Source organism: Mastomys coucha, chromosome X (assembly GCF_008632895.1).
Source record: "Mastomys coucha isolate ucsf_1 chromosome X, UCSF_Mcou_1, whole genome shotgun sequence".
In the NCBI taxonomy this organism is placed as follows: Eukaryota; Metazoa; Chordata; class Mammalia; order Rodentia; family Muridae; genus Mastomys; species Mastomys coucha.
In genome coordinates, this window is record NC_045030.1 from 120,239,494 (window position 1) to 120,248,474 (window position 8,981).

General features: G+C 36.5%; 1 pseudogene across 1 annotated transcript in view; it reads right to left on the reverse strand.

The window, feature by feature from the left end:
- Positions 1 to 2,823, reverse strand: part of LOC116093331 — a 10,974-nt pseudogene extending 8,151 nt beyond the window's left edge. Inside the window, exon 1 of the transcript XR_004119689.1 lies at positions 2,759 to 2,823. The product of XR_004119689.1 is annotated as an anaphase-promoting complex subunit 2 pseudogene (transcript). The remainder of the gene's footprint in view (positions 1 to 2,758) is intronic.
- Positions 2,824 to 8,981: the final 6,158 nt, after the last annotated feature.

Sequence of the window (8,981 nt, forward strand, 5' to 3'; positions counted from 1 at the left end):
GAATTTCATGAATTCATTCTTTTAATAGCTGAGTAGTACTTCACTGTGTAAATGTATCCATTCCATGTTTTCCTTATCCATTCCTCTGTTTAAGGACATCTGGGTTCTTTCCAGCTTCTGGCTATTATAAATAGGGTTGCTATGAACATACTAGAACATGGGTTGGAGAATCTTTTGGATATATACCCAGGAGTGGTATAGCTGGTTCCTCAGGTAATACTATGTCCAATTTTCTGAGGAACTGCCAGAAAGATTTCCAGAGTGGTTGTATCAGCTTGCAATCCTAGAACAATGAAGGATGTGTTTCTCTTTCTCCTCACTCTTGCTAGCATCTGCTGTCACCTGAGTTTTTGATCTTAGCCATTCTGACTGGTGTGAGGTAGAATCTAAGGGTTGTTTTCATTTGCATTTCCCTGATGACTAAGGATGTTGAACATTTCTTCAGGTGCTTCTCAGCCATTGAATATTCCTCAGTTGAAAATTCTTTGTTTAGCTCTGTACCCCATTTTTAATAAGGTCACTTGATTATTTGGAGTCTAACTTCCTGAGTTGTTCTCAAATATTGGATATTTGTCCTATATCAGATGTAGGATTGGTGAAGAACTTTTACCAATCTGTTGTTGACATTTTGTCCTATTGACAATATCTTTTGCCTTACAGAGACTTTGCAGTTCTTTAAGGTCCCATTTGTTGATTCTTGATCTTAGAGCAAAAGTCATTGGTGTTCTGTTCAGGAACTTTTCCCTTGTGCTCATGTGTTAGAGGCTCTTCTCCACTTTCTCCTCTATAAGTTTTGGTATATCTGATTTTATGTGGAGGTCCTTGATCCACTTGGGCTTGAGCTTTGTACAAGGAGATAGGAGTGGATCGATTTGTATTCTTCTATATTTTCTTCTATATTTTGACTACCAGTTGAACAAGTACCATTTGTTGAAAATGCCATCTTTTTTTCCACTGGATGGTTCTAACTCCTTTGTTAAAGACCAAGTGACCATAGATATATGGGTTAATTTCTGGATCTTCAATTCTATTCCATTGATCTTCCTGCCTACCTCTGCACTAATACCAGTTTTTATCACTATTGCCCTGTAGTACAGCTTAAAGTCTAAGATGGTAATTACCCCAGAAGTTCTTTTATTGTTGAGAATAGTTTTCACTATCATGAGTTTTTTGTTATTCCAAATGAATCTGCAAATTGCTCTTTCTAACTCTATGAAGAATTGAGTTAGAATTTTGATGGTAATTGCATTGAATCTGTAGATTGCCTTTAGCAAGATGGCCATTTTTACCATATTACTTCTGCCAATCCATGAGCATGAGAGATCTTTCCATCTTCTGAAATCATAGATTTCTTTCTTCAGAGACTTGAAGTACTTGTCATACAGATCTTTCACTTGTTTGGTTGTGTCACACAAAGGTATTTTATATTATTTCTGACTATTGTGAAGGCTGTCATTTCCCTAATTTCCTTCTCAGCCTGTTTATCCTTTGAGTAGAGGAAGATTACTGATTTGTTTGAGTTAATTTTATATCCAGCCACTTTGCTGAAGTTGTTTTTCTGCTTTAAAGGAATAGGCATTATCTGTTCTCATCTTATAAATAAAATATCAATGGTTAGTATGATGAGGGTATTAACATATTCATTTGTTTAATTATACTAACTACAACTATTTTTAACATATCCACACTAAAATCAATTAATTTTATGTTGATGGAAATTGACAAGCAAGAGGGAGAAATGGTATTTCCTTTTTAAGTGCTCAAATTTCTGCGTATATTCTATATTTTGGTGTGGAGGTCATCTCCCATGGTACTACCTTGAAGCATAGGCAGCCTTTCAACAATTATACATCTTTCTCCAAGGAGTGGTTGCATAAGCAGAAATTCTACAACTTGTCTTCCAAATACATTAAAAACAAAAAGTTGGGAGTATGCATCTGAATAATGATACATCCTGAAATACATGAGTAGATTGAGATATTATAAGGGTGTTGAGTTACCAGTATTAAATCATGTGTTCAGGGCAACAAGATTTAAGACAAATTTTTCAAATAATATTAGTGAGGTTTAGCATTAACTGACTCAGCATTACTATATATTCGTGAACATGTTTGCAAAGCAACATGTGAATGTAGTATAATCTTAAGTGGGTTTTCCATTTCTCAGTGAAATAAAAGTATAGCTATTTTATAGTGACAATGAACCTTATAAATCACATCACATCCTATCTTTAACATTTGGATATTAGGAAGCCTGTTAAATTTGTGGATGCTGCCCATGATCACAGAAGCTAAGTGGGGAAAGAACTAGACTTAGAAATATGAGGTCTTGTCTCAGTGTATTATACAACATTATGCAAGATTTAAAAGTACAAAGAACATATACACAACATTATGCAAGATTTAAAAGTACAAAGAACATATTTGCCAACATCAATAACATGTGGATTTAGTTCAGATACTGTGGCAGGGCATGACTGTGATTCATATTTAGTGCCGTTCTATCCCATCTCATCTATCTATCTATCTATCTATCTATCTATCTATCTATCTATCTATCTAATGTATTCACCTGTAATGGGTAGTTTTGGTTATACCCCTTGGAACTCCCAGCAAGTCACAGGTACACACCCATCCAGGAGCTATTTCAGATTCACAGATGAAAGACATACGCATATTAGCTCATTTTTAACCTGCCTTACTGGCTCAATGGCTGGGTTCTTCGAAGCCTCCAACAGCTAGTGTACCTTTACCTTTACTCTTTGATCAACATCTCCAAATTAGCCCTCAGCTTAGTTGCCTGGTTACCTTCTGTGAAGCCCATTGGTGTTGCTGCTCAAAATGCACCTGAGCTGCCCTTCCCTGAGCAGCTTTCCCATTCAACATACATTTTGGAAGATCTCCTCTATGTAGGAAATCTCTCCTATAGCTCTGAGTCTGTTCTGTCTCTCTTCCCCAAGTGTCTTGATCCTCTTCTTCTTCTCTCCTAGCTTGCTAGAACCTGGAAGTCCTGCCTCTTTCTTTGTGCCCAGTCATTTGTCACTGGCATCTTTATTGATTGATCAAGAACCAATTGGATACAAGGACCTTCAGTGTCAGTACTTGCAGATTTAAATCAAAGAATCAGAATCACTCCTCTACTTTCATCTACTCATTGACTGTAAAATATATCTATCTAATGTGTTTTGATCATACTCACTCCTATTTTAATCTCTCATAGCCCCTCTAAGTGATATCATCTAAAAACTTCTTTTCAACAAATCCTGCCCTATTTCATGCCTCGTTACTGTTTTCTTTCTGATCTACTGAGCTTATTCAGATGCTTGTATGAGTGAGTCACTATTTATGTGTCCATAGGCAACTTTTCACTGCTTATATCACTGAAGGAAATTACACTTAGTCCTCTAGCAATTATTATCTCTCCTTAGCCCTCATGGAAGGCAAGGGACCTCATGAGTCCTTACCTGCTGCGAGATAAAATGTGTGCATGATTTATTCAGGTAGAATTGAACATCATGAATTCCATAGTGCAACAGCTATCACACATCAATAAATACAAATGGTATTTATTCAGCATTCATACAAACCTTCTTATGTTCTTTCTGCCCTTTCTTTAGAAATGCTTCTATAATTTTCTCTGAATTCAGCTATCCCATCATGTTACTTATTTATCATCTCTGAATTCCCATTTGCTCATTCACAAATAGGGTGGGGTCACTGATGTCTTACTTGAATGTCCATTGGAAAAAAATGTGAATTTCTGCATTTCCTACATAAGTTTTAAGTATTCTGTAATCATTAGCTGGTATATGTGTGCATGTGGATGTGTGTTTCAATGAAGCAGGCATTCATTTGCCTATAAGTAATAGTAAATAAGATCTACACTTCATTTTTAACATAATATTTCTATTATTTAAAAATTTCACATAATACCCCTTGATTATATTTACTTCTCAGTCCTTCCACATCCATCTTCCACTATTGAAATCTTTCCCAAAACAAAAGAAAAAGAAAAAATTCAATTCCTATTTATATTGTTCATATATTCACTGGAATATTCTCAAATTCCCAGTGAGATGCTCCTCAAAGAAAACTTAGTCCTTCCTCCAGTCCCTGCCAAAATCCACTAGCAATGAAAAGCTATGTTTCTTCATTACTATCCAAAAATTTAAGAGCTCTCTTCAATGGATTCCTGTCTAGAGTGTTGTTTGTTTGTTTGCTTGCTTGTTTGTTTGTTTATTCCAGGGATGGACTTGGGAAGAGAGGTTGTCCCCAAAGCCCTATCTGTATCTAATTCTCAATTGTGAGTCTGTAGGCATTGATACCACTGCAAAAGAAGTCTTATTTCTCTTTGTAGATGGGGCATCACAGACAGATTACAGACTTCCATATGGTTTCTGACTACAGCTCATGCTGTAGGCATTAACATAGACTTCAGGGTAACTGAGACTATAGATATCAGCATGTCTTTATTGGGCAGCACAGAATGCAGATATACCAATGCCCTGCAATGTTAATATGGACCATGGACATGAATGTAGCTCCAGACACAGCAGGATCACAGACACCAACATGGTCCTCATTGGTTTCATATATAACAGACATCCTCACAGACTCAGGCAGTAGCACGGACCCCACATATTAACATAGCCTCCAGCAACAATATTCAAATGGTCTCTAATATACACAGACCCTGGATAACCCCATGACCTTTGATGATACCAGTAGATATCTATACTTCTTTTAGAAAAGGATATTTCAATAGGCTTCTTAATAGACTTAGGGGCAAGGTCTATGCTTGGGAAATCTTATTAACCCAGGTATAGCCTCTATCTTTCATAAAGCAATCAAAAGATCCAAATTAATAATAAAAATCATAGCTTGGCAGTGGTGGTGCATGCCTTTAATCCCAGCAGTTGGGAGGCAAAGGTAGGCTGATTTCTGAGTTCCAGCCTGGTTTTCAGAGTGAGTTCCACTATAGTCAGGGGTAGACAGAGAAATCCCAAACACTGGAAAAGCAAGATACAGAACTAAAACCATATATCCTGATGCTGATGCAGGAATTTAAGAAGGACATAAATAATTTCCTTAAAGAAAAACAGGAGAACATAGGTAAACAGGTACAAAACCTTAAAGAGGAAACACAAAAATCCCTTAAAGAATTACAGAAGAACACAAGCAAACAGGTGAAGGAATTGAACAAAACCATCTAGGATCTAAAAATGGAAGTAGAAACAATTAAGAAATAACAAAGAGAGACAATTCCTGGGAGGCAAAGGCAACAGAAGCTGCAGCCTTCATTCGTACTTCTGCACACAAGAAAGAAGGCTGATCCACAACCCTATGCACACGGGACATACCAAGGTAGAGCTGATCTCCCAGAAGTGCTTACACAGGCTTACAAACACAGCCAGGTATAGCAAGAACATCTAACACCAGAGACTGAGAGATGGCGAAAGACAAACACAAGAATCTTACCAACAGAAACCAAGAATACTTGGCATCATCAGAACCTAGTACTTCCAACATAGCAAGTCCTCAATGCCCCAACACACTGGAAAAGCAAGGTTTGGATCTAAAAACATATCTCATGATGAGGATAGAGGAAATTAAGAAGGACATAAATAACTCCCTTAAAGAAATACAGGGGAGCATAGGCAAAGAGGTACAAGCCCTTAAGGAAGAAACACAAAAACTCCTTAAAGAATTACAGGAGAACACAAGTAAACAAGTAGAAGACCTTAAAATTGAAACACAAAAATCCCTTAAAGAATTACAGGAGAACACGAGTAAACAAGTAGAAGACCTTAAAATGGAAACACAAAAATCCCTTAAAGAATTACAGGAAAGCACAACCAAACATGTGATAGAATTGAACAAAACCACCCAGGACCTAAAAATTAAAGTAGAAACATTTAAGAAATCACAAAAAAGGAGACAACTCTGGAGATAGCAAACCTTGGAAAGTAGTCAGGAGCCATAGATGCAAGCATCACCAACAGAATACAAGAGACAGAAGAAAGAATCTCAGGTGCAGAAGATACCATAGAAAACATTAAAACAACAGTCAAAAATGCAAAATGCAAAAAGCTGCTAACCCAAAACATCCAGGAAATCCAGGACACAATGAGAAGACCAAAACTAAGAATAATAGGTATAGAAGAGAGTGAAGACTCCAACTTAAAGGGCCAGTAAATATCTTCAACAAAATTATAGAAGACAACTTCCAAACAAACAAACAAACAAAAAGAGATGCCTATGAACATATAAGAAGGCAACAGAACTCCAAATATATTGGACCAAAAAAGAAATTCATCCTACCACATAAAAGTTAAAACACCAAATGCACAAAACAAATAAAGACTATTAAAAGCAGTGAGGAAAAAAGGTCAAGTAACATAAAGGCAGACCTGTCAGAATTATACAAGACTTCTAACTGGAGATTATGAAAGACAGAAGACATCCTGGGCTGATGTCATACAGACCCCAAGAAAACACAAATGCCAGCCCAGGTTACTAAACCCAATAAAACTCTCAATTACCATAGATGGAGAAAACAAAGTATTCCATACCAAAACAAAATTTACACAGTATCTTTCCACGAATCCAGCCTTTCTAAGGGTAATAAATGGAAAACTCCAAATCAAGGCGGGAAACTACATCCAAAAAAATAAATAAATAAATAAAAATAAAACAAGATAGTAATCTTCCAACAAAACTAAAAGAAGTTAGCCACATGAAGAGAATTCCAACTCTAACAACAAAAGTAACAGGAAGCAACAATTATTTTTCCTTAACATCTATTAATATCAGTGGACTCAATTCCCTAATAAAAAGACATACACTATCAGACTGGGTACATAAACAGGACTCAAGATTTTGTTACATGTAAGAAACCCAACTAGTGACAAAGACAGACACTACCTCAGAATAAAAGACTGGTGTAGTGGCTATTCCTGGTTGTCAACTTGACTATATCTGAAATGAATTACAATCCAGAATTAGAAGGCTCACCTGTGGCCCTAATCTGGAGGCTGAGAGATACAAGATTCCGACCTGAATCTTGGCATGAAGATCTTGAGGTATAGTAGCTATGAATCCCAGAAGATTAAGATAGGAAGATCTACGAGTTCAAGGTCATCTGGGGTTAAAGGTGTGGTGGCATTGTGGCTATAAATCCTAGAAGATTAAGGTTAGAAGATCTACAAGTTCAAGCAAGGTCATCTGGGATTAAAGGTATATGCCACACCTTTAATCTGGGCCACACCTTTTGCTGAAGACCTATATAAGAATATTGGAGAAGGAAGGCTCTCTCTGCTTCACCTGCTTGCCTTGTGGGACTAAGCAACTGCTGGATCCTTGGACTTCCATTCACAGCTGCTGTCGACTATTGTTGGGAGTTAGACTATAGACTGCAGGTCGTCAATAAATTCCTTTACTATATAGAGACTACCATAAGTTCTGTGCCTCTAGAGAACCCTGACTAATACACCTGGAAAACAAATTGCGAAGCAAATGGTCCCAAGAAACAAGCTGTAGTAGCCACTCTAATGTCGAATAAAACTGATTTTCAATCTAAAGTGATCAAAAAAAGACAAAGAGGGACACTTCATACTCATCAAAGTTAAGATCTACCAAGATGAACTCTCAATCCTGAACATCTATGCTCCAAATGCAAAGAAATCTATATTCATAAAAGAAACTTTATAAAGCTCAAAGCAAACATTGCACTGCTCACAATAATAGTGGGAGACTTCAACTCCACACTCTTTGCAATAGACAAATCATGGAAACAGAAACTAAACAAAGACACAGTGAAACTAACAGAAGTTATGAAACAAATGGATTTAACGAATATCTATAGAACATTTTATCCTAAAATAAAAGGATATATCTTCTTCTCAGCAACTCATGGTACCTTCTCCAAAACTGAACATATAATTGGTCACAAATCAGGCCTCACAGATACAAGAAGATTGAAATAATTCCTTGGATTCTATCAGATCACCATGGACTAAGGCTGTTCTTCAAAAGCAATATAAACAATAGGAAGCCCACATACACATGGAAGCTAAACAATACTCTACTCAATCATAACCTTGTCAAGGAAGAAATAAAGAAAGAAATAAAAGACTTTCTAGAGTTTAATGAAAATGAAGCCACAACATACCCAAACTTATGAGACATAATGAAAGCAGTTCTAAGAGGAAAACTCATTGCTCTCAGTGCCTCCAAAAAGAAACTGGAGAGAGGATACACGAGCAATTTGACAGCACATCTGAAATCTCTAGACCAAAAAGAAGCAAATTCAGCCAAGTGGAGTTGATGTAAGGAAATAATAAAACTCGGGGCTAAAATCAACCAAATGGAAACAAAAAGTACTATACAAAATATGAACCAAATCATGAGCTGGTTCTTTGAGAAAATCAACAAAATAGATAAACCCTTAGCCAGACTAACTAGAGGACACAGAGACAGTATCCTAATTAACAAAATCAGAAATGAAAAGGGAGACATAACAACAGAAACTGGGGAAATTCAAAACATCATCTGATCCTACTACAGAAGCCTATAGTCAACAAAACTGGAAAACCTGGATGAAATGGACAATTCTATAGACAGATACAAGGTACCAAAGTTAAATCAAGATCAGATAAATGATCTAAAAAGTCCCATATCTACTAAGGAAGTAGAAAAAGTCATTAATAGTCTCCCAACCAAAAGAAGGCTAGGACCATTTGGATTTAGTGCAGTTTTATCAGACCTTCAAAGAAGACCTACTACCAAACTATTCCACAAAATAGAAACAGAATGTATTATACCCAATTCACTCTATGAAGCTACAATTCCTCTGGTACCTAAACCACACAAAGATCTAACAAAGAAAGAAAACTTCAGACCAATTTCCATTATGAATATCGATGCAAAAATACTCAATAAAATTTCGCAAACAGAATCCAAGAACACATCAAAACAATCATC